Source organism: Pongo pygmaeus, chromosome 9 (assembly GCF_028885625.2).
Source record: "Pongo pygmaeus isolate AG05252 chromosome 9, NHGRI_mPonPyg2-v2.0_pri, whole genome shotgun sequence".
Classification (NCBI taxonomy): Eukaryota; Metazoa; Chordata; class Mammalia; order Primates; family Hominidae; genus Pongo; species Pongo pygmaeus.
This window is the reverse complement of record NC_072382.2, coordinates 124,207,362-124,233,158: the sequence shown is the minus strand read 5'-3', so window position 1 is coordinate 124,233,158 and position 25,797 is coordinate 124,207,362. Positions and strand designations below refer to the sequence as shown.

The window sequence follows — 25,797 nt, the reverse complement described above, 5'->3', positions numbered from 1 at the left end:
ATGTGTGAACTAATCTTCTTGCAAAATATCCTCAGATTTATCTCATATGCACTCAAAATCCCAACATGGCTCTTATCTTCAAAGAGCTTCCTCCACGTTTAAAGACATAAAATGTGGACAGTGAAAAAGTTGAAGAACATAGAAATGTTGCCTAGAGTTACCTGCCAGGTATGTGATACATAGAACTACAAAAACATTTCAAAGAGAAAGTTGTTTCTGTAGAAATATCTCAGGGAGTGAAGGTTTACGTTTGTCTTTAAGAATAAACAGGTCTTGAGAGAGAATTATGCAGTGTACATTTAATTAATAATACTGGTGGAGGGCCAGGTACATGTTAGGGACAATTAGGAGATTAGGTTAGAAAAGCAGATTGGGACAGCACAGAAGGCCTTGAATGTTATATTAAGAAATTTGAATTTTATCCTACCAAGAATGGTGACCTACTGAAACATGTGCAGTAGGGGAGTGCCGTGAACATGGAGGGAAACTTTATCTCGTGGTGCTGTGATAGCCAAGGAGTGAGACTGGAGCCAGAATACTAGTTAGGAATTTATTCCAATAAGCTGATAGGATCATGGCCAAAAGGATGCATGTGAGAAATGTTAAAAAGAGAGCATAAAAAAATCTTGGTGAGTTAGAGACAGGAGAAGCTCAAAGATGAGTTTTCAAGTGGGTAATAAAAAGAGTAGTGGTTATTTGATAAAAATAGAACAAGGAAAAGGAATTTAGGGAGAGAAGAGAGTACTTTGAGATAATAGACTCACTTGTAGACTTAAGATTTTTGATGTGATGGTGAAGCATTCAAGTGGAGATGTCCAGGAGTGAGATAAGTATAAAGGTGCCAAGTACAGAAGTCTGAATTCTGATGGTGCTGAAACCATCCTGTGCCAGCTTGAAACTGTGAAACTAAGAGATTCTGAATAACTTAGACCCCAAACACTCTAAAATATGAAATCCAACCTGTCACTAAATTACTCAGATTTGATTTTATTCTCATAATAAACTGAGCAAAGAATCTGCTTTCTCCTACGTATTTCTATAAGTAAGGAAAAATAATGGGTTTTAAATATCATCAATGACCTCTGAACTTACCTGGTAGGATTTTTCAAAAGTAAGGAATAACTTATGTACTATAAAGTGTAAAATCTAATAATAAATTTTACACACACACACACACATAAGCATCACTGAGATCAAGATATAGAACATTTCTAGCACCTCAAAAACACTTTATGAAGCACTCTCCCAGACCACATCCCCAAGGGTAACAACTATTCTGACCACCTTATGTAAAGATTACTTTTGCCTGTTAAACTTTGCATGAATTTAATCATACAATATAAACATATTTTCTTCTGGTTGAAATGCATTTTTCCAACATTTTATTATGGAAATTTTAAATATACAGTAAAGCAGAAATAATTTTACAGTTATCCATATGTCTACACTCAGATTCTAATATTAACATTTTATTGTAGTGTATACCCTTCAGGGTTTAAATTTACCATCTTGCCTTTTTGTTTTCTTTTTAAAAAGTATTTTAAAATTTGTATACATTTATGGGATACATGCGAAATTTTTTTATATGTATATGATGTGTAGTGATCAAGTCACGGTATTTACAGTGTCCATCACCCAAATACAATATATTTTTGTATAGTCACCCCACTGTGCTCTCAAACATTGAATTTATTCCTTCTATTTAACTGTGTGCTTATATTCTTTAACACACTTCACTCTCTCCCTCCGTTAGTCACCTTCATAGTCTCAGTTATCTATCTTTCCACTCTGTACCTCCATGTGATCAATTTTTTTTTAGCTCTCATATACGAGTTAGAACATGTGATATTTGCCTTTTGTGCCTGGCATATTTCACTTAAGATAATGATCTCCATTCTATTCATGTTGTTGCAAATGACATGAATTCATTTTTTTTATGGCCAAATAGTATTCTGCTGTGTATATATACTACACTTTCTTTATGCATGCATCCATTGATGGACACTTAGGTTCATTTTATATCTTGGCTATTGTAAATAGTGCTGTAATAAACATGTAAGTGCAGGTATCCCTTGGATATATTGATTTTTTTTCCCCCTTGGATAGACACCGAGTTGTGGAATTGCTGGATTGAATGGTAATTCTATTTTAGTTATTTGAGAAATATCCATACTGTTTTTTACAGCAGCTTAACTAGTTTACATTCCCACCAACAGTGTATAAGCCTTCCCTTTCTCCACATCCTTGCCAACATTTGCTGTTTTTTTATCTTTTTCTTTTTAACAATGGCCATTCTGGGATAAGATGGTATCTCATTGTGGTTTTGATTTGCATTTCTCTGATTGTTACTGATGTTGAGCATTTTTTCATATAACTGTTGGCCATTTGTATGTCTTTTTTGTTTTTTATCCCCCTACAGTAAATGGATGTATGTCTTATTTTAAGAAAGGTCTATTCATCTTCTTTGCCCACTTTTAAATGGGATTATTTGTTGTTTGTTTTCCTGTTGAGTTGTTTAAGTTCCTTATATATTCTGGATGTTAGTCCTTTGTTACATTAATAATTTTCAAATATTATTTTGCCATTCAACATGTTGTCTCTTCACTCTTATTTTGTTTGCTATGCAGAAGCTTTATAGTATAATTAAGACTCGTTTATCTTTTGATTTTGTTGCTTGTGCTTTTGAGGTCTTATTCATAAATTCTTTGCCTAGACACATGTCCAGAAGAGTTTTTCCTAGGTTTTCTTCTAGTATTTTTGTGGCTACAGGTTTTACAATTAAGTATTTAATCCATTTTGAGTTGATTTTTGTATATGATGAGAGATAGAGGTCCGGTTTCATTCTTTTGCATGTGGCTATCCAATTTTCTCAGAACCATTTGTTGATGAGGGTGCTCTTTCCCCAATATAAGTTCCTGCTGGTTTTGTAGAGAATCAGCTTGCTGTAAATATGTGGCTTTAATATGGGTTTCTTCTGTTCCTTTGGTTTATATGTCTATTTTTATATCAATACTCTGCTGTTTTGGTTACTATAGCCTTGTAATATATTTTGAAGTCAGGTAATGTGATGCCTCCAGCTTAGGTCCCCATCTTGCCCCACCGAGTACTGCTTTGGCTATTCAGGCTCTTTTCTGGTTGCACGTGAATTTTAGAATGTTTTTTCTCATTTTGTAAAGAATAATATTATTTTGATAGGCATTACACTGAATCTGAAAATTGTCTTGGACAATATTGTCATTTTAATGATATTAATTCTTCTGATTCATGAGCATGGGATTTTTTCCATTTGTGTCATCTTTAATTTCTTTCATCAGCATTTTGTAGTTTCCTTTGTAGAGATATTTCATCTCCTTGGTTAAATTTATTCCTAGGTATTTTTTTATAGCCATTGTAAATGGGATTGCTTTTTTGATTTCTTTCTTGACTAGATCATTATTAGTGTATAGAAATGCTACTGATTTTTGTATGTTGATTTTATGTCCTCCAAATTTATTGAATTCATTTATCAAATCTAAGAGTTTTTTAGGGGAGTCTTTAGACTTTTCTGGATATAAGATCATATTATTAGTAAAGAGAGACCATTTGACTTTTTCTTTTGCAAGTTTGATGCCTTTTATTTATTTTGCCTGATTGCTCTGGTTAGGACTTCTAGGGTTAGTTCAACAGGAGTGGTTAGAGTGGACTTGTTCCAGTTCTTAGAGGAAAGGCTAATTTCTCCATTCAGTATGATGTTAGCTATGGGTTTATTATTTTGAGGTATGTTTCTTATATACTTAGTTTATGGAGAGTTTTTATCATGAATGAATGTGAAATTTATTCAAATACTTTTTCTGCACCCATTGAGACAATAATGTGTTTTTTATCTTTCATTTTGTTGATAAGATGTGCTACATTTATTGATTTGCATATTTTGAACCATCCTTACATCCCTGGCATAAATCCCACTTGATCATGATGTATCAATCTTATTGATGTTTTGTTGGATTTGTCTTGCTAGTATTTTGTTGAGGATTTTTGTGTTTGTTTATCAGATATATTGGCGTTAGTTTTCTTTTTTTGGTTGTGTCTTTGTCTGTTTTGGTTTCAGGGTTGTGCTGGCCTCATAGAATGAGTTAGTGAGAATCCTCTCCTTTTTGATTTTTTGGAATAGTTTTAAGATTGGTATTAGTTCTTGTTTATACAAGTGTTAGAATTTGGTTATGAATTCATCTAGCCCTGAGCTTTTCTTTTTTAAGAGGCTTTTTATTCTGGATTCACTCTTTACTTATCATTGCTCTGTTCAAAATTTCTATTCTTCTTGATTTAATCCTAGTAGACTGTATTTTTCCAGGAATTTCTTTATTTCCTCTAGATTTTCCGGTTTGTCAGTGTACAGTTGTTCATAATAGTCTCTGGATGATCTTTTGTATTTCTTTGGTATCACTTGTAATGTCTTCTTTTTCATTTCTGATTTTATTTATTTGCCTCTTCTTCTTTTCTTGGTTAGTCTAGCTAGCAGTTTATCAATTTTGTTTATTGTTTCAAGGAAACAGTTTCTTGTTTTGTTGATCTTTTGCATGTTGTAATATCTCTTATTTCATTTAATTCTGCTCTGATCTTTATTATTTCTTTTCTTCTGCTAATTTGGGTTTGATTTTATCTTGCTTTTCTAGTTCCTTTAGGTGCATTGTTAAATTGTTCATTTGTAATTTTTCTACTTTTTTGATGTAGGTATTTATTGCTATAAACTTCCTTGTTAGCACTGCTTTTGCTGTATCCCACAGGTTTGGGTATATTGTGTTTCAGTTTTCATAAATTTTAAAACTTTCATCTTAATTTGTTTGTTGACCCAGTGGTCATTCAGGAATATGTTGTGTAATTTCCATGTATTTGTATAGTTCCTAGAGTTTCTTTTGGTAATGATTTCTAGTTTTATTCCATTTTGGTTGGAGGAAATACTTTATATGATTTTAATTTATTGAAATGTGTTGAACCTTGTTTTGTAGCCTATCATATGGTCTATCCTGTAGAACGTTCCATGTGCTAATTAAAAGAATGTATATTCTGTGGTTGTTGGGTTGAATGTTCTGTAAATATCTGTAGGGTCCATTTGGTTTCAAGCCCAGTTTAAATACAATGTTTCTCTGTTGATTTTCTTTCTAGATGATTTGTCTGAGAGTAGGGTGTTGAAGTCCCCCACTACTATTGTATTGAAGCACATCTATCTCTTTAGATCTAGTAATATTTGCTTTATGAATGTGGGTACTGCAGTGTTGGCTGCATCTGTATTTAGAATTGCTATATCCTTTTGTTCAATTGATCCCTTGTTCATTATATAATGACCTTCTTTGTCTTTTTTTCCTGTTTTTGACTTAAATTCTGTTTTATTTAATATATGTATAGCTGCTCCTGCTCGCTTTTGGTTTCCATTTACATGGAGTAGCTTTTTCCATCCTTTTACTTTCAGTTGATATGTGTCTTTACTGGTAAGGTGAGTTTCTTATAAGCAGCGTATAGTTGGATTTTTAAAAATCTATTCATCCTCTCTATATTTTTTAAGTGGATAATTTAATTCATTTATGTTCAAGGTTATTATTGTTATGTGAGGCTTTTTTCTTGTCATATTGTTTATTGTTTTCTGGTTGTTTATGCTTTATTCTTTTCTTTTTCTATTGTTTGTCATAGTTTGGTGGATAACTAAAGTGGTACCATTTAAATCATTTTTGTTCTTCTTTTGTGTGATTACTTTACCAGTGAGTTTTATAGTCCTATGTGTTTTCATGATGACAAATCTCATTCTTTAACACCCAGGTTGAAGACTCCTTTGAGCATTTCTTCTAGGATTGGCCTAGTGATAATGAATTCTTTCACCATTTGTTTATCTTGGAAAGACTTTGTTATTCATTTATGAAGAATAATTTTGCTGGACGTAGTATTTTTGGTTGATAGTGCTTTTTTTTTTTTTCCTTTTGGCACTTTGAATATATTATCCCATTCTTTTCTGGTCTGTAAGGTTTCTGTTGAGAAATCTGTTGTTAGTTTGATGGGGTTTCCTTTACAGGTGATTAGGTGCTTTTCTCTTATTGTTTTTAGGATTTACTTTTTATCTTAGGCTTTAGACATTCTTACTATAATGTGCCACGGAGAAGACCCTTTTGCATTGTATCCGCCTGGGGCTTGTTGAGCCTCCTGTATTGGATGTCTAAATCTCTTAATAACTTGGGAAGTTTTGATCTATTATTTTGTTAAATAGGTTTTTCTAGTCCTTTCATTTTCTCTTCACCCTTGAAGATACCGATAATTTGAATATTTAGTCGCTTTATGTTGTACTAAATGTCACAAAGACTTTTTCTCATTCTTTTTTATTCTTTTTCCTTTATTTCTTGTTTGACTGTATTATTTCAAAAGACTTTTCTTTAAATTCTGAGAATCTTTCTTTTGCTTGATCTAGTCTGTTGTTGAGCTTCCAAATGTATTTTGTACTTCCTTCAAGAATACTTCCAGAATTTCTATTCAATTCTTTTAAAAAAAATCTATCTCTTTATTAAATTTCTCATTCATATCCTGAATTGTTGCTCTGATTTATTTGTATTATTTTTTCAGAATTCTCTTGCATCTCACTGAACTTCTTTAAAATCAATATTTTGAATTCTTTAATTGGGATTTTGAAAATTTTGTTTATTAAGATCTATTGCTGGAAAGTTATTGTGTTCCTTTGGAGGTATATTTCCTTGCTTTTTCATCTTTCATGTGTTCTTATGATGATATCTATGTATTTGGTGTAGCAGTCACTTCCTCCTATTTTTGAATTTACTTTTGTAGGAGATGACTTTTTCCTGAAGATGCATTTTAGGTGTTGGCTGGGTAGGGCATTTTGGCTTTGATTCTGGGTGCATGCAGTAGTACAGCCTCTGTATGATTTATTTGGCTGTAGGTGGTGTTATTGGTATCTGTGATTTCCTCAGTGAGTTAGGGTGCAGTTATTAGTGAAAACTGTAGTAAAGTTGTGCTGGGGACTGGGATGCCATGTGGGCTAGTCTTCAGGCCCTAGTGGTGACAGTGGTGGGCTGAGAATGCCTATCTTTTTGCCCCAGGATGATGTACACTGGCATCAGTGTTTGTGGTTACTGGCCAGCCAAGTCATAGGCCTCCAGGTGACTTGCTTAGATACTAATAGTAGCAGGAGTGATCCAGGCAGATGGGCAGGTTCTTGGGTTCCTAGGCAGCCAGTGTGGCATGGGCTATGACAGTAGCAGTGGTGGGACAATTTTCTGGGTCCCCAGCAGTGTGTGTTGATGGCAGTCTCCAGGCGTGCAGGTGGCACTAACTGGTAAGTGCCAGCTGAGGTGGTAGCGGGTAGGAGTTTAGGCTTAAATTCAGGCTGCTGGGACAGTGTTCAGGAACCTAACGTGGTGAATTGAATTGGGCAAACCCAAGGATCATGGGCTATGTGCTCTATCTCAGGGAAGAGAAACAAACCAGCTGGGTGGGCTTGTGCTCAGGTTCCCCAGTGATGACAGCAGGCACCAGCCATGGTGAGAGGGAGCAGGACAATATTCAGGCCCAGGCAGAGTACCTGTGTGAAGTGTGGTAGCAGTTGTGCTGAGGCCCTGCAGCTGGAGAGGTAGGGGCTGGCATTGGTGGCCACAGCCTGGGCCAGTGGTTGGGCAATGCATGTCCCTCTCATGTCCCAATTGCAGTGGCCCTTGCCCCTTACCCCTGGTGGCTGTAGCCCATACCTAGCTCGTGCCACAGCCCTGGATGTAGGTAGCCCCTGCCCAACTCACAACTAAGTCCCAGTGGCAACTTGTACCCTGCTCACATCTCAGTCTTAGTCCTGGTGGTACACACTTCCCAATACTGACAGCTGCAGCCCACGCCTTGCTTACTTCTTGGTCCTGGCTGTGGGAGTGCTCCCAGCTTGCACCTCCATCCCAGCAGCAACAGTCCATGTTTCCCTAATGCTCCAGCAAGCAGGGCTGGGCAGCAGGACAGCATGCAGTCTGCCAAAGGCTAGGTTTGTAGCTCCTTAGGTTTCAGAAAGGGTGTGGAATCCCACACAAACTCCGTTTCTGGAGTAGTTCTCTGCCACAATCTCCCAGCAGTTCCCTATGTTGGTTTCAGAAGTTAGGAATGTTAAGGTGCTCCTCCATGGCCAAGCATTCATGAATCCATGGTGAAGTGGGCTGCTAGAAGCCTCTCAACTATCTTTGGTGTTGGAAAGTTACTCTGGCTCCTGCCAGTCCTGGCCAAGCAGGCTGCCTCTCTTCTTTTTCCTTCCTTGCTTTTGATGTTTTCAGTCATTTTTTCTGTTGAATTCCAGAGTTCTCTCTTGGATAATGTATTTGAAGGATGATTGTTTATACACTATTTTGGTTCTTCTAAGTGGAGGATGCAAGCACGAAATCCTAGTAGTTAGCTATCTTGAAGCTCCTTCTATGCCTTTTGTTTTCCATTCATCCATATATTCTTTGGTACTTCTTCCCTCTTATACTGACTTCTTTTTTGATTAATTTTTTGTGGTTCCATTTTACATTCTATCTTTATTATTGGCTTATTAGCTATACTTCTTTTTCCAGAGGTTTCTTAAGATTTGTTTTAACTTAATCTTCAATGTATTGAGTGGAATTTTAAATAATATTAAAGTACTTCATGTAGAATGTAAGACTCTTAAAGCAATATACTTCCATTTTTCTTCTGTCCTTTGTGCTGTTGATGTAATGCATTTTACTTCTGCAAATGCTATAAACCCCATCACACATTGTCATTATTTTTACTTTAAAGAATCAATTATTTTATAAAGAAATTTTTGAAATGATATTTTAGAGTGTCTTTTATATTGACAATGTATAATTGACAATTATACAATATATAATTTATATATCATTATATTATATTATTTATATATAATTTATATTGATGTAACATAATTTATATAATCATCATTCTATTATACATAATATATAAATTATATACAAATTGTATTATACTATTGTTAATAATTAAATTAATTTATCATTATTATTAATTTATTATAATGATTATTAATATTAATATAGTATAAATATATTTATACTAATTTATAAATATATTTATATGTATATTTATAGTATGGTATAAATAAACATATTTATAAAATAAACATATTTATTATATTATATATTATAAAATAAACATATTTATAAACATTTATATATGTTTATATATAAATAAACATATTTATAAACATACATGTATTTACATAAGATATACATATATACATATACACATTTATATACATATACATATTTATATACATATATTTATACTGTATTATAAATAGACTTCATGTAGTCAAGAAAGTGGAAGAAAACATGGTCATGATGACTAGAGAAATAGATATAAAGAGGACTCAAGTTGAGCTAAAGTTAAAAACATATATATATGAGATTAAAAATTTACTGAATGAGTTTAAGAGATTAGACACTGCAGAAGAAAAGATTAGTGAACTTAAAAACATATCAGTAGAAATTGCTGTGAAACACAGAAAGGAAAAAGACTGGAAAAATATGAACATTGTATTAGTATACTGTGAGAAAATATCAGGCAGTCTGAAATATGTGTAATTGGAGTTTAAAAAAAGGAGAGGGAGAAGGGAGGAAGATAATGAACATATAAATTATTTTTAAAACTAATGACATAAAGTTTTTTTCAAATTTGATAGAAACTTTAAAATCACAAAATTTAAAATCTTAAAACGTTTTTAAAGTAGAAGAAACAAAGAAAACCAAACCAAGACATGTCATAATCCAATTGTTGAAAACCAGTGCAAAAGAGAAAAATCTTAAAGTCAGCCAGAGTAAAAAGATGTATCACAAATACAGGAACAAAGATAAAATAATTGACAACAGACCTTATCAGAAATCAGGCAGATGAGAAGATAATGGAGAGGCATCTTTAATGTACTGAAGGAAAATAACTGTCAACCTAAAATTCCACACCCAACAAAAATATATTTCAAAAATGACAGCAAAATAAAAACTTCTTCAGACAAACAAAGATTGTCTGAAGTTAATGCATTCGTTGCTGAGTTAATTCATCAGCAGCAGACCTGCACTACAAGAAGGGAATTTCTTTGCACAAAAGGAAAATAATACCACGTTGAAATTTGACTCTACATGAAGGAATGGAGGACACTAAAAATATATAATATATAATTATATAATAATATATAATTATATATTATATGTTATATATAATATATAAATTATATATATTATATAAATTATATATAATATATAATATATTAATTTATATATATAAATTATATATAATATATAATATATTAATTTATATATATAAATTAATATATTATATTATATAATTTATATATATAAATTAATATATTATATTATATAATTTATATATTATATAATATATAAATTATATAATATATAAATTATGTATTATATAATATATGTTATATGTAATATATAAATTACGTATTATATAATATATAAGTTATATGTAATATATAACTTATGTATTATATAAAAGTTATATGTAATATATAAATCATGTATTCTATAATATAAATTATATGTAATATATAAATCATGTATTCTATAATATAAATTATATGTAATATATAAATCATGTATTCTATAATATAAATTATATGTAATATATAAATCATGTATTCTATAATATAAATTATATGTAATATATAAATCATGTATTGTATAATATAAATTATATGTAATATATAAATTATGTATTATATAATATAAATTATATGTAATATATAAATTATGTATTATATAATATAAATTATATGTAATATATAAATTATGTATTATATAATGTAAATTATATGTAAGATATAAATTATGTATTATATAATGTAAATTATATAATTTATAAATTATAAATTAATAAATTATATAATTAATAATTTATATAAAATTATAACAAATATATTTATACTTATAAATTAATACTTGTAATATATATAATATATTTGTATGTATATTAGCTGTTTTAATGTCATTGTTTGCTAATTCTGCCATCGGTATCATGTGGGTCTGTTTTTATTGACTGATTTTTCTCCAGTTTATAGATATATTTCCTGCTTCTTTGCCTGCCTAGTCATTTAAGGATTATTTTTAGGTGTGGTAAAATATATATGACATAAAATGTACATTTTAATAATTTTTAAGTAAACAGTTGAGTAGGGTTAGGTATATTCATATTGTGCAATAATCGCTAGAACTCTTTTCACCTTTCAAAACTGAAACTCCATAGTTATTAAAAAAAATTTCCCATTTCCCTTATACTCCACCTGCTGGCATTCACCATTCTACTTTGTTTTTATAAATTCGACTATTCTAGATACCTCTTATAAATGGAATTTGTCTTTTCATGACTGACTTATTTCATTAGCTTAAAGTTCATCCACATTGTAGCATGTGTTAAAATTTTCTTGCTTTTAAAGTCTGAATAGTGTTCCATTTTATATATATATTCCACATTTTGTTTATCTATTCATCCATCAGTGAACACTTGTGTTGCTTCCACATGTTAGCTACTGTGAATAATGCTGCAACAAACATGGGCATATAACACATATCTAGTCATTTTTTGTTGCAGGCAAGACATTACTAATTTTACCCTGTTGCATGCTGGATTTTGTTGTATTCCTTTAATGATGGGACCTTTGCTCTAAGATGTGCACAAATGGCTTGGCCTATGTTTGATAATATTTTAGGCCTAATTTTAAGTTTTGCTAGGCAGCTTCTAAATAATCTTTTACTTGGAGTTAATTTGACTCTGGTCCTGAAATAACATCGTTTTGAGGATTCTAAATGCCTCATGCATAGGAAGTCTTTTCACTTTCTCTAGTTGGAAAAATAAACTATTCTGAGTACTATGTTTGTTTTAAGAATGATTATGCCTACTGATTTCTGTTCATTCTGTAATTGGCCTTGGGCAATTTTCTCTCTCACAATTCCAAACCAGTACTTAGCCAAAACCTTTAGTATACCTCTGTGCAGATCTTTGAAACCTTCTCTCTATGATGCTTCTTCCTCTCTATTATTTTGCCTCATAAATTCTAGCAGCCTCAGTTTTTCCGAATTCTGAACTTTGTCTCCTCAGTTTAGCGAACTGCAGCTTGGAAACTCACACTGGGAAGTAAGCTGGGTAATTATAGGGCTCACTTTATTTATTTACCTTCTTTTAGTGATCAGTAACCATTTTTATAATTGTTTAAGATTGGAGGGTGTATTTTGTTCCTGGGAGTCTATCATGGCTGTTATCTATTCTTTTTAGGTTTAATTTCTTCCATTCAATATTATGTCTGTGAAATTTATTTTTATTGTTGTATATATAAGTAGTTTAAAATTTGCTGTGTAGTGTTCCATTGTATAAATATCCCACAATTTGAAAGAGCCCCTATATTTATTTTTTATTTTTAATTGATACATATTTATTGGGTATATGTGATTTTTATTTATTTATTTATTTATTTATTTTTATTATTATTATACTTTAAGTTTTAGGGTACATGTGCACAATGTGCAGGTTAGTTACATATGTATACATGTGCCATGCTGGTGTGCTGCACGCATTAACTCGCCATTTAGCATCAGGTATATCTCCTAATGCTATCCCTCCCCCCTCCCCCCACCCCATAACAGTCCCCAGAGTGTGATGTTCTCCTTCCTGTGTCTATGTGTTCTCATTGTTCAATTCCCTTCTATGAGTGAGAACACACGGTGTTTGGTTTTTTGTCCTTGCAATAGTTTACTGAGAATGATGATTTCCAATTTCATCCATGCCCCTACAAAGGACATGAACTCATCATTTTTTATGGCTGCGTAGTATTCCATGGTGTATATGTGCCACATTTTCTTAATCCAGTCTATCATTGTTGGACATTTGGGTTGGTTCCAAGTCTTTGCTATTGTGAATAGTGCTGCAATAAACATACGTGTGCATATGTCTTTATAGCAGCATGATTTATAGTCCTTTGGGTATATACCCAGTAACGGGATGGCTGGGTCAAATGGTATTTCTAGTTCTAGATCCCTGAGGAATCGCCACACTGACTTCCACAATGGTTGAACTAGGGTATATGTGATATTTTGATGTATGTATACAATGTGTAATGTGATCAAATCACAGTGTTTAAGATATTCATCAACTCAAACATTTTTTCATTTCTTTGTGTTGGAAATATTTCAAATCTTTTCTAGCTATTTTGAAATATACAATAAATTTTTGTTAACTATAGTCACCCTATTGTGTTATTGAATACTAGAACTTATTCATTCTAATTGTATTTCTTTTATAGGGATGGGGTATCACTGTGTTACCCATGCAGGAGTGTAGTGCTTATTCAAACGTACCATCATAGCACACTATAGTCTTAAACTCCTGGGCTCAAGCAATCCTTCTCTTTCAGCTTCCTGAGTAGCTGGACTCTAGCTAGGCATGCACCACTGCACCTGGCTTTCTACCTATTTTTGAATCCATTAACCAACTTATTTCCACTGACCAACTTACCCTTCCCTTTGGTAACCATCATTCTACTCTCTACCTCCATGACACCAACTTTTTTATCTCTCACATATGAATGAGAGCCTGTGAAATTTGTCTTTCTATGTCTGGCTTATTTCACCTAACATAAGGGCCCCTAGTTCCATATATGTTGCTGTAAATGACAGGATTCAATTATTTTTTATGGCTGAATAGTATTCCATTGCATATATATACCAAATTCTTTCTTTCTTTTCTTTTCTTTCCTTTCTTTCTCTTTCTTTTCTCTTTCTTTTTCTTTCTTTCTTTCTTTCTTTCTTTCTTTCCTTCCTTCATTCCTCTCCCCTTCTTTCCCTCCCTCCTTTCCCCTCCCTCCCTCCCTCCCTTTTTTCTTTCTTTCTCTCTTTCTTTCTTTCTTTCTTTTTCTTTCTTTCTTTCTCTCTCTCTTCTCTTTCATCTTCTTTTTCCTTCCTTCCTTCCTTCGTTGCTTCCTTCCTCTTTCTCTTCCCCTCCCTCTCTCCCTCCCCCGATTTCTCTCTCTCTTTTTTCTTTCTCTCTCTTTTCTTTTTTCTTTTCTTTTCCTTTTGACAGGGTCTTGCTGTGTCACCCAGGCTAAAGTGGTGCAAACACAGCTTACTGTAGCCTTGACCTCCTAGGCTCAAGTAATCCTTCCCACCTCAGCCTCCCAAGTAACTGGGACTACAGGTACATGCCACCGTGGCCAGCTAATTATTTTTTAATTTTTTTTTTGTTTTTGTGGAGATGGGGTCTCACTATTTTGCCCAGGCTAGTGTTGAATTCCTGGGTTCAAGCTATCCTCCTGCCTCAGCCTCCCAAAGTGCTGGGTTTACAAGCATGAGCCACTATACCTGGCTCCAATTTTTTTTTTTTTATCCATTCATCCATTGATGGACAGTTAGGTTAATTCCATATTTTGTCTGTATTGAAAATAGTGCCACAATTAACATGGGCATGTAGATATTTCTTTGATATACTCATTTCCATTCTTTTGGATATATAATCAGCAATGGGATTGCTTGATAATATGGTAGATTTAGTTTTAGTTTCTTAAGTAATTTCCATACTCTTTTCTGTAGTGACTGTACTAATTTAGATTCCCACCAACAGTGTATGAGCTCCTCTTTCTTCACATCGTTGCCAGCATCTGTTATTTTATTTTATTTTTTTTTGAAGTTAGACTATTTATTTATTTATTTTTTCTTTTATTATTATTATTATTATTATTATTATACTTTAGGTTTTATGGTACATGTGCGCAATGTGCAGGTAAGTTACATATGTATACATGTGCCATGCTGGTGCGCTGCACCCACCAACTCGTCTTTGGTACAAGCCATTTTAGCTGGGGTGAGGAAATACAGTGAGGTTTTCATTTTCATTTCCCTGATTATTAGGATGTTGAGCATTTTTTTTTCACATGCCTCTTGGCCATTTGTATGTTTTCTTTTGAGAAATGTCCATTCAGATCTTTTGCCCATTTTTAAATCAAAGTATTTATTTGTCTTGTTATTAAGTTGTTTAAATTCTTTGTGTATGCTGGTTTTTAATCTCTTGTTGGATAGGTAGTTTGAAATATTTTCTCTCATTCTACAAGATGTCTGTTCACTTTGTTGATTGTCTCCTTTGCTCTTCAGAAGCTTTTTAGCTTGATGTAATCTCATTTGTCTATTTTTGTTTTTGTTGCCTGTGCTTTTGAGATCTCACCCAAAAAACTTTTACCCAGACCAATGTCAAGTGTTTTTCCAATGTTTTCTTCTGATAGCTTCATAGTTTCAAGTCTTACTTTTAAGTCTTTAATCCATTTCGATTTGATTTTTGTATATGAGGAGAAATGGGTCTAATTTTATTTTTCTGCATATGAATATGCAGTGTTTTGTAGTTTTTCTTATAGAGATCTTTCACTTCCTTGTTAAATTTATTCCTACATATTTTACCTTTTGTGGCTCTTATAAGTGGTATTAATTTTTTGATTTCTTTTTCTGCTTGTTCATTATTGGTGGATAGAAATGCTACTGATTTTTGTATGTTAATTTTGTATTCTGCAAATTACTGAATTCATTTATCAGTTTTAAGAGTTTTTTTGAGGAGTGTTTATGGTTTTCTAGAAATAAGATCATATCTTCTTTAAACAGGGACAATTTGACTTCCTATTTTCCAATGTGGATGTTCTTTATTTCTTTCTCTTGCCTAATTTCACTGGCTAGGACTTCTAGTACTATGTGAAATAAAAGTAGTAAGACTAGGCATCCTTGTTTTTTCCAGTTCTCAGAGAAAAAGTTTTTAGCTTTTCCTCATTCAGTATAATGTTAGCTGTGGGTTTTCCCATATGGCCTTTATTCTGTTGAGGTATGTATTGTCTATACCTAATTTGTTGAGAGTTCTTATTATGAAGTGATGTTAAATTGTATTCAGTGCTTTTTCTGAATCTATTGAGATGATTGTATGGCTCTTGTCCATACAATGCAATGTATCACCTTTATTTTTTGCATATGTAGAACCCTCCTTGCATCCCTGGATAAATTCCACTTGATTATGTTGAATAATCTTTTAAATGTGCCCTCAATTTATGTTTTTATTTTTTCTATTACTGATGGATATTTAGATAATCTCTACTTTTTAGCTACTAAAAAGAAATCTGTTATGAACATATTTGTACATGTCTTTGGTAGACATAAACCCAGGATTTGTTTTTGAAAAATAATTTCCTAAATCCTCTGGAAGATTGCATTTGTAGCAATAGCTGCTTAATCTATATGCATTTTTACCAATCATGAATTTTCTCTAGAAAGACCTTCACTTCCTAAATTGTTAGTAGGAGTGAAGGGGGTCCATTCATCCAATATCTTCTTGTACAATGTACCAGGAAGACTGTGTACTCCTATACATGGCAACCTTAAAACTCAAAGATAATGCAAGTAAAGATAAGGTCTCTTTACTACGTAAATCTCCACAGACACACACGTATCACTACAAGGTAGTGCACATATGCTGTGTATCCTTGTGGAGGCACTACTATATAGAATAGCATGACTTTGGTATAATCAAGATTTTCTATTGAATTGCTACTCTGTACCTTTGTAGCTACTTGTCCTTAAGCAAGTTATGTAATTACTTGTCTTAGTTTTCTTATTTAGAGAATAATATTAGTACAAATCTTACAGGTGTGAAGATTGAATGAGACAGCAGATGATAAACACCCAGAGTAGTGAGTTTTCCTGAGGAATTTGCTAAGTGCTTTAAGGAAGGTCAGGACATAAAGACTGGATGAGAAAGAAAGCATTCTCCCTAAGGGGTGTGTGCATGAACAAAAGCATGAAAATGGCCATTTATTTGGTGTCTTCCTGAAATGATGTATTGAGAAGTTTGACTAGAGTAGTGAATTTGTAAAAAATAGTAGCTATTGAATGATTTGGGTGGAGAGGCAGGTTGGGACCAAATTTAAACCTGCCAGGATGAATGATTCAATGTTATCCTGCAAGGGAGAAATTTTTTTGTGTAGGCAAAAAATGAAGGCACAAATGTTTGGGGAAAAGGCAGCTTGGCTATGCTGAGAAGTTTGAAGGGGGAGGAGACAGGAGGCACAGAAAATCTGTGGTTTTCATGGGTGAGTAGACTCTGTGGGATACTGTCGCACTTTCCAAAAGAAGATTCTATCAAACCAGTCAGGCAGACCTGTTCACTGTTCTCTTGTTGGTCCCCTGCTTTCGGTGATTTCCTTCCCTTTTCTCTCTGCCAACTCATGTTCCAATCTTCCTTCAGAACCTGGCTCAAGGCTCATCTCCACCAGGAGGCCTACTTGGTGTCTGGTCTATAACTGATTTTTAATCTGGGTCAATGATCTGTTAAAGAAAAATAGTCCCCCATTCTGACCTAGAGAACTGACTGCTGAGAGATATGCCAAGTTTTGTAGACAGTGTTGAAAAACCACACCAATAGGGGTCAGATCAGCCACTCTCCAAAAGAAATCAGAGAGCGAATCTGCTGGAAATAAAATCAACCCTTCCTCATTATGTTTTCCTCTTTGTGTACTTTTCCTGGGTTGATGCCCAGGTCTGGGAATAGGAGAATGGATACAGCTCGGAGTGGGTTAGCTGTGAGTTCTCAGCATCTGTGTTCTTGGATCCCACAGCCTTTGGATCAGGAGGAGGTCAGGTCAGATTGGTTATAAGATTTTTAATTAATGTACAGATTATGCCCAGTGTACAGGTCTATATACAATAGAAAAATTTCATCACATTAATTTATAAAAATTATGAGACTGCTCTTAGCCTTGTGCTTATTTTGTGATTGCAGAGTAAAATAATTAGCTCTTTAACAGTTTTTAAGTTTGCAGTTGGTTCAAAGAACTTATTCAGTTCATTTCATGGTCATTTTAGTCAGTTTTCTTTCTATCAGTTTTATTGTATCATTTACATAAAACAAAATTAATTCTTTTTAAGGATATGGTTCAATGAACTTCAATGAGTGTGTACAGTCATATAACCACTGTCAGTGTCATTTTCATTATTCCTAAAACTTCCTTTATTCTCCTTTGCAGTAAATATCCTACTTTCATTCATATCCTCAGTCAATGATCTGCTTTTTGTCACTATAGTTTTACTTTTTTCCGGAATGCTATGTAAATCAAATCTGGCTTCTTTCATTTAGCCTGATGCTTTTGAGATTTGCCCCTGTTGTTTCATTTATCAGTAATTTGTTTCTTTTTATTACTGAGTAGTATTCCACTGTAGGGATGTACAATAATTTGTTTATTAATTCACTAGTGGATTCACATATGAGTTATTTCCAATTTTTGCTAAGAATAAAGTTTCTATAAACATTTGCATGCAGGTCTTTATTATTATTATTATTTTTTTTTGAGACAGAGTCTCACTCCGTCGGCCAGGCTGGAGTGCAGTGGCAGGATCTCGGCTCACTGCAACTTCCGTCTCCTGGGCTCAAGCAATTCTCCTGCCTCAGCCTCCTGAGTGGCTGGGATTACAGGTGTGTGCCACCACATCCGGCTAATTTTTGAATTTTTAGTAGAGATGGGGTTTCACCATGTTGGCCAGGCTGGTCTTGAACTCCTGACCTCAGGTAATCCACCCGCCTCAGCCTCCCAAAGTGCTGGGATTACAGGTGTGAGCCACTGCGCCCAGCCGCATGCAGGTCTTTACAAGGATATATATTTTTATTTCTCTGTAGTCCCACGAATGGGACTGCTGGGTCATGTGGTAAGTGTATGTTTAACTTCATCAGAAACTGCCACACTGTTACCCAAAGCAGCTGTGCCATTTTGCATTCTCACCAGCAAAGCATAAAAATTCCAATTTCTCTGTATCCTTGCCACTACTTGGTATTGTTAGTCTTTTAAATTTTAGCTGTGTAGGCCAGGTGTGGTGGCTCATGCCTGCAATCCCAGCACTTTGGGAGGCCGAGGCGGGTGGATCACCTGAGGTCAGGAGTTTGAGACCAGCCTGGCCAACATGGCGAAACCTCTTCTCTACTAAACATACAAAAATTAGCCAGGCATGGTTGTGCATGCCTGTAATCTCAGCTACTCGCAAATGTGAGGCAGGAGAATGGCTTGAACCCAGAGGCAGAGGTTGCGGTCAGCTGAGATTGCCACTGCATTCCAGCCTGGGCAACAGAGCACGACTCCATCTCAAATAAATAAATAAATAATTAGCTGTGTATAATGGCATTTCATTATGACTTTAACTTACATTCCTCTAATGAGTAATCATGTTAAGCCTCTTTTTCGGTGCTTATTTGACACATATATTTTCTTTGGTGAGATGTATATTCAAATATTTTGCACTTTTTACTGACGGATTGTCTTACTGAATTTTGAGAGTTCTTTATATATTCTAAACATGTTCTTTATCAGATATAAGTTTTGCTAATGTTTTCTCCCAGTATGTAGCTTGTCTACTAATTTTCTTATGGTGTCTTTTGAAAAGCAAAAGTTTTAAATTTCGATAAATTTCAAGTTATCAGTTTTTTCTTTTTTAGTTCTTTTGTCCTATATAAAAAAATCTTTGCTTAATTCAAGATCATGAAGATTTTATCTTGCTTTACTTTAGGCATTTTATAGATTTAGATAAATTATTTTTAAATTTTATTTATTTATTTTTTAATTGTCATGGAAAATCGGGTTTTCATTTTTCCAAAATTTGCACCAAAGTAAAGCAAAGCTCTAGTTGATGTAGGTGTGTTGTGTAGGTGTTAGCAGTAGTGCCCTCACCACGCACTCATTGGACTGGACAGTAGCACAACCCCAAGGAAAGAATGGTTAGCTCTATAAATCTTTTTTTTTTTGAGATGGAGTCTCGCCCAGGCTGGAGTGCAGTGGCGCGATCTCAGCTCACTGCAAGCTCCGTCTCCCAGGTTCATGCCCTTCTCCTGCCTCAGCCTCCCGAGTAGCTGGGACTACAGGCGTCGGCCACCACGCCCGGCTAATTTTTTGTATTTTTTTTTTTTTTTTTTTTTTTAGTAGAGACGGGGTTTCACCGTGTTAGCCAGGATGGTCTTCATCTCCTGACCTCGTGATCCACCCGCCTCAGCCTCCCAAAGTGCTGGGATTACAGGCATGAGCCACCGTGCCAGGCCAGCTCTATAAATCTTTAAATTCATGGCTATAATCCATTTCAAGGTAATTTTTGTGTAGAGTGCAAGGTAAAGGTTGAAGTTTTAGTGGCTTTTGGCTTTAAAACACTATCCTATCTCCACTGAAATAACTTGGTTCCTTCAGTGCAAATCAATTGACTGTATATGTGTAGGTCTATTACTGTTCCCATGGATCAATATGTCTACACTTATGCCAATAATCTACCATACTGACTGATTACTGTGGCTTTGTAGTAAGACTGGAAGTCAGGTGGTATAATTCTTCCAAATTATTTTCCTTTTCCAAAACTGTTTATCCTAGGTCCTTTGCATTTCCATATAAATGTTAGAGTCAGCTTGTCAACTTCTAAAAACTGCTGGAATTTTGCATGGGATTGCATTAAACCTATAGATCAATTTGGGTAGAATTGCCTCTTAACAATACTGGGCCTTCTGATCCATATACACAATATATCTTTCCATTGACTTCAATCTTCTTTAATACCTTTCAGTAATATATTGTAGTCTTCAGTGCATGAACTTCGGACACACTTTTTTAGATATACCGTGAAATATTTTATAGTTTCTAGGCTATTTTAAATAATGTTTAAAAATTTTAGTTTTCAGTTATTCATTGCTACTATTTAGAAACACAAATGACTTTTATATGTTGACCTTGTAATTTCTAGGGCTGCTATCACAAACTGGCACAAACTGGAGGGCTTAAAACAACATAAATTTATTATTTCACAGTTCTGAAAGGCTAGAAGTCCAGAATCAAAGTGCCAGCAAATGTGGTTCTTTCTGGAGGCTCTGAGGGAAGTGTGTCCCACGCCTCTCTCCTAGCCTCTGGTGGTTGTCAGCAATCCCTGACAATCCTGTCTTGTAGCTGCATCATTCCAGTCTCTGCCTCTACTGCTACATGGCATTCTCCCTCTGGGTTAGTCTCTGTGTCCAAATTTCCCTCTTCTTGTAAAAACAGCAGTTCCCGAATTAAAGACTCACCTTGGTCTAGTAAGTCTTCATCTTAACTTATTACATCTGCAAAGACCCTGTTTTCAAATAAGGTCACATTCACAGGTACTGGAGGTGAGGACTTGAACATATATTTTGGGGAGACACAATTCAACCCACAGCACCTTGTGTCCTGCAGCCTTGCTAAATTCACTTATTAGTTCTCATATATTTTCTTGCAGATTATTTGGGATTTTCTATATAGATGATCAGTCAGTTTACTTTTGACAAAACACCAGAGCCACATATGAGCAAAGGCTTCTCTATATTAACCACTTCTCTTGTGTTATTGCCATAGAGTTCGAGGTTTTTTTTAAAAAAATGTTTCTGTTGATTCCAATCTTGACTAATCATGTTGAGCCTCTTTTTCAGCGCTTACTTGACTTGTATACTTTCTTTGGTGAGATGTATATTCCAATATTTTGCACTTTTTACTAATGGATTGTCTTATTGAATTTTGAGAGTTCTTTATATATTCTAAATATGTTCTTTATCAGGTATAAGTTTTGGCAATATTTTCTCCTAGTATGTAGCTTGTCTACTAATTTTCTTACAGTGTCTTCTGAAAAGCAGAAGTTTTAAATTTTGATAAATTTCAAGGTATCAGGTTTTTCTTTTATAGTTCATAATTTTTTTGTCCTATATAAAAAATCTTTGCTTAACTCAAGATCACAAAGATTTTGTCTTATGTTTTACTTTAGGCATTTTATAGTTTTAGCTCTATAAATCTTTGTTTAAAATTTTATTTATTGTTTTATTTTCTTTATTGTGGAAAATCAGATTTTCATTTTTCCAAAAATTGCACCAAAGTAAAGCAAAGCTGTAGTTGATGTGGGTGTCTTGTGTAGGCGTTAGCAGTAGTGCCCTCACTGTGCACTCATTGGACAGTAATAAACCTTAAGTTGACTTTTCAAAATTCTTTCAAGCTTCTCTTTATACTAGGTGCTGTCCATATCATCACATGATTTTCCAACTGTATAGCTGAGTGGTGGATGAGAATGAAGGGAGTGAGGCACGTGCTCCAGGTGCAAAACTTAAGGAGGCACCAAGACTTTGGAAATCAAGATAAATAATACCTTTATGCAATATTTTAAAAGTAGAAATTCACACAATTATCCATGGCTTCAGGGGCCACTTCTGCCAAGATCATAACAAGTCTTTTTTCTCCTACTTTCACCTGATTTAATCCTGTGGTTCAGTTGGTTCTCAGTCTTCCAACTCTTAGTCTTCCACTCTTTTTTTTTTTTGAAATTATTATACTTTAAGTTCTATGGTACACGTGAACAACGTGCAGGTTTGTTACATAGGTATACATGTGCCATGTTGGTTTGCTGCACCCATTAACTCATCATTTACATTAGGTATTTCTCCTAATGCTATCCCTCCCCCTGCCTTCTACCCCATGACAGGCCCCGGGGTGTGATGTTCCCTGCCTTGTGTCCAAGTGTTCTCATTGTTCAATTCCCACCTACGAATGAGAACATGTGGTGTTTGGTTTTCTGTCCTTGTGATACTTTGCTCAGAATGATGGTTTCCAGCTGCATCCATGTCCCTGCAAAGGACATGAACTCATTCTTTTTATGGCTGCATAGTATTCCATAGTATATATGTGCCACTATCCAGAATCTACAAATAAACTCAACAAATTTACAAGAAAAAACAAACGGCCCCATCAAAAAGTGGGCAAAGGATATGAACAGACACTTCTCAAAAGAAGACATTTATGCAGCCAACAGACACATGAAAAAATGCTCATCATCACTGATCATCAGAGAAATGCAAATCAAAACCACAATGAGATACAATCTCACTCCAGTTAGAATGGTGATTATTAAAAAGTCAGGAAACAATAGATGCTGGAGAGGATGTGGAGAAATAGGAATGCTTTTACACTGTTGGTGGGAGTGTAAACTAGTTCAACCATTGTGGAAGACCATGTGGTGATTCCTCAAGGATCTAGAACTAGAAATACTATTTGACCCACCGATCCCATTACTGGGTATATATATCCAAAGGATTATAGTCTTCCATTCTTTAAGGAAATGATACCTGTTGTGTTAGGTTCCATGTACAAGCTTGGTTTCAGGTCAAAGTCACAATTTCAGAGCATATTCTGGATATATGCTGGATATATGGAATATATGTCCAATCCACAAGCCATTAGAATAGATTTACATATAAAAAGCTATCTACATTCTTTCTGCCCTTCTTGTCTAATTTCTACCATCACGTGCATTGTCTCCCAGCCATGTTATTGTGCCATAGGTGGACAGCTGACCCACAGCAAGTTTATTGCATTTTCTTGCCTTTTAATTTGGAATCTGGTTTCAGAAATCATGTAGTAAGAACTGTGTGGAGCAGGAATTGGAGCATCCAAACTCCCAAGCTGTTTTTCACCCACATTCCAACATGTGAACTGAGAAGCAGAGAAAGTTGATTAGCAAAGGGAGAAGTTCGATGCCGAAAGGCAGGGATGAGAGATAGAGAGGTAGAGTCAGACTTGGCTTCCTAACAATTTTCCAGTTCATACTACCAATCTCTTTCTGAGATTCAGCTCTATCCCTTCTTTTGAATTCTGTGAGATACCACATCATTCATATAACAAACACCACATCTCCACTTTTTTTCTTATACTTTGAATTTGCTTTCATTAGTCCAAATTAGAGAACCTTGGCTAATATGCTGTTTCCAACTTCCAAAATTAGATGCTTTATCCTCCCCGGGATTCTAAGGAAGCTTTCCCAAACTGCTCTTTCCAGTGCTTTTCCCTGGTTAATAAAATCATTTCCTCTAGGAATACAGTTATTCTTTTCTTTTTTTTAAAAAAACTTTAATTCCATTCTTCTTTCTTTTATACATTTCCCTGGTGATCCTCATTTGCATGGTTCCCAAGTTTACTCTTCCATTATATTCTGTTTTTTCTTAGCATGTTTTTGGTCTATCCCACTGTTAGTATTTATTAAGTATTTACATTGTATAAAAGATACAGAAGTCAGATTTCTTTTATTTACCACCCTATTCATTACCCAAGGTCCAATTTAAATATTATTTTCAACCATACTGCCAAAAGCAATCTGCAAATTCAAGGCAATTACCATCAAAATACCACTGTCATTCTTCACAGAACTAGAAAAAACAATTCTAAAACTCATATGGAACCAAAAAAGAGCCTGCATAGCCCAAGCACGACTGAGCAAAAAGAACAAATCTGGAGGCATCACATTACCTGATTTTAAACTGTACCATAAGGCTGTAGTCACCAAAACAGCATGGTATTGGTATCAAAATAGGAACATAGACCAATGGAACAGAATAGAGAACCCAGAAATAAACCCAAATACTTACAGCCAACTGATCTTCAAAAAAGCAAACAAAAACATAAAGTGGGGAAAGGATGCCCTATTCAACAAATAGTGCTGGGATAATTGGCAAGCCACATGTAGGAGAATGAAACTGGATCCTCATCTCTCAACTTATACAAAAATCAACTCAAGATGGATCAAGGACTTACATCTAAGACCTGAAACTATAAAAATTCTAGAAGATAACATCAGAAAAACCCTTCTAGCCATTGGCTTAGGCAAGGATTTCATGACCAGGAACCCAAAAGCAAATACAATAAAAACAAAGATAAGGCTGGGCATGGTGGCTCACGCCTGTAATCCCAGCACTTTGGGAGGCTGAGGCAGGCCGATCACCTGAGGTCACAAGTTCAAGACCAGCCTGGCCAACATGGTGAAAACCCATCTCCACTAAAAATACAAAAATCAGCCAGGCGTGGTGGCAGGTGCCTGTAATCCCAGCTACTCGGGAGGCTGAGGCAGGAGAATCGCTTGAACCTGGGAGGTGGAGGTTGCAGTGAGCTGAGATTATGCCATTGCGCTCCAGCCTGGGGGACAAGAGCGAGACTTCATCTCAAAAAACAAAACAAAACAAAACAAGAAACAAAGATAAATAGGCTGGACTTAATTAAACTAAGGAGCTTTTGCACAGCAAAAGGAATAGTCAGCAGAGTAAAAAGACAACCCACAGAGTGGGAGAAAATTTGCACAATCTATACCCCTGACAAAGGACTAATATCCAGAATCTAAAACAAACTCAAACAAATCAGCAAGAAATAAACAAACAATCCCATCAAAAAGTGGGCTAAGGACATGAATAGATAATTCTCAAAAGAAGATATATAAATGGCCAATACACATATGAAAAAATGCTCAACATCACTAATGATCAGGGAAATGCAAACCAAAACCACAATGTGATACTACCTTACTCTTGCAAGAATGCCCATAATCAAAAAATTAAAAAAAATAGATGTTGGCAGGGATGCGACAAAGAGGGAGCACTTCTGCACTGCTGCTGGGAATGTAAACTAGTTCAACCACCATGGAAAACAGTGTGGAGATTCCTTAAAGATCTAAAAGTAGAACTACCATTTGATCCAGCAATCCCACTACTGGGTATCTACTCAAAGGAAAAGAAGTCATTATACGAAAAAGATATTTGCACATTCATGTTTATAGTAGCATAATTCGCAATTGCAAAAATGTGGGACCAACCCAAATGCTCGTCATTCAACAAGTGGATAAAGAAACTGTTTTTTTCTATATATATATATATATATATATATATACACACACACACACACACACGTACACACACACACACTCATAATGG

General features: G+C 34.5%; 1 non-coding gene and 1 pseudogene across 1 annotated transcript; both read right to left on the bottom strand.

Moving 5' to 3' along the window:
- Positions 1 to 19,662: 19,662 nt before the first annotated feature.
- Positions 19,663 to 19,793, bottom strand: LOC129009164 (U4atac minor spliceosomal RNA). The gene has a single exon (XR_008492699.1). It is a non-coding gene; the product is annotated as a U4atac minor spliceosomal RNA (small nuclear RNA).
- A 2,115-nt stretch (positions 19,794 to 21,908) lies between these two features.
- On the bottom strand, positions 21,909 to 22,027 carry LOC129009165 (U4atac minor spliceosomal RNA; annotated as a pseudogene).
- Between the last annotated feature and the right edge of the window lie 3,770 nt (positions 22,028 to 25,797).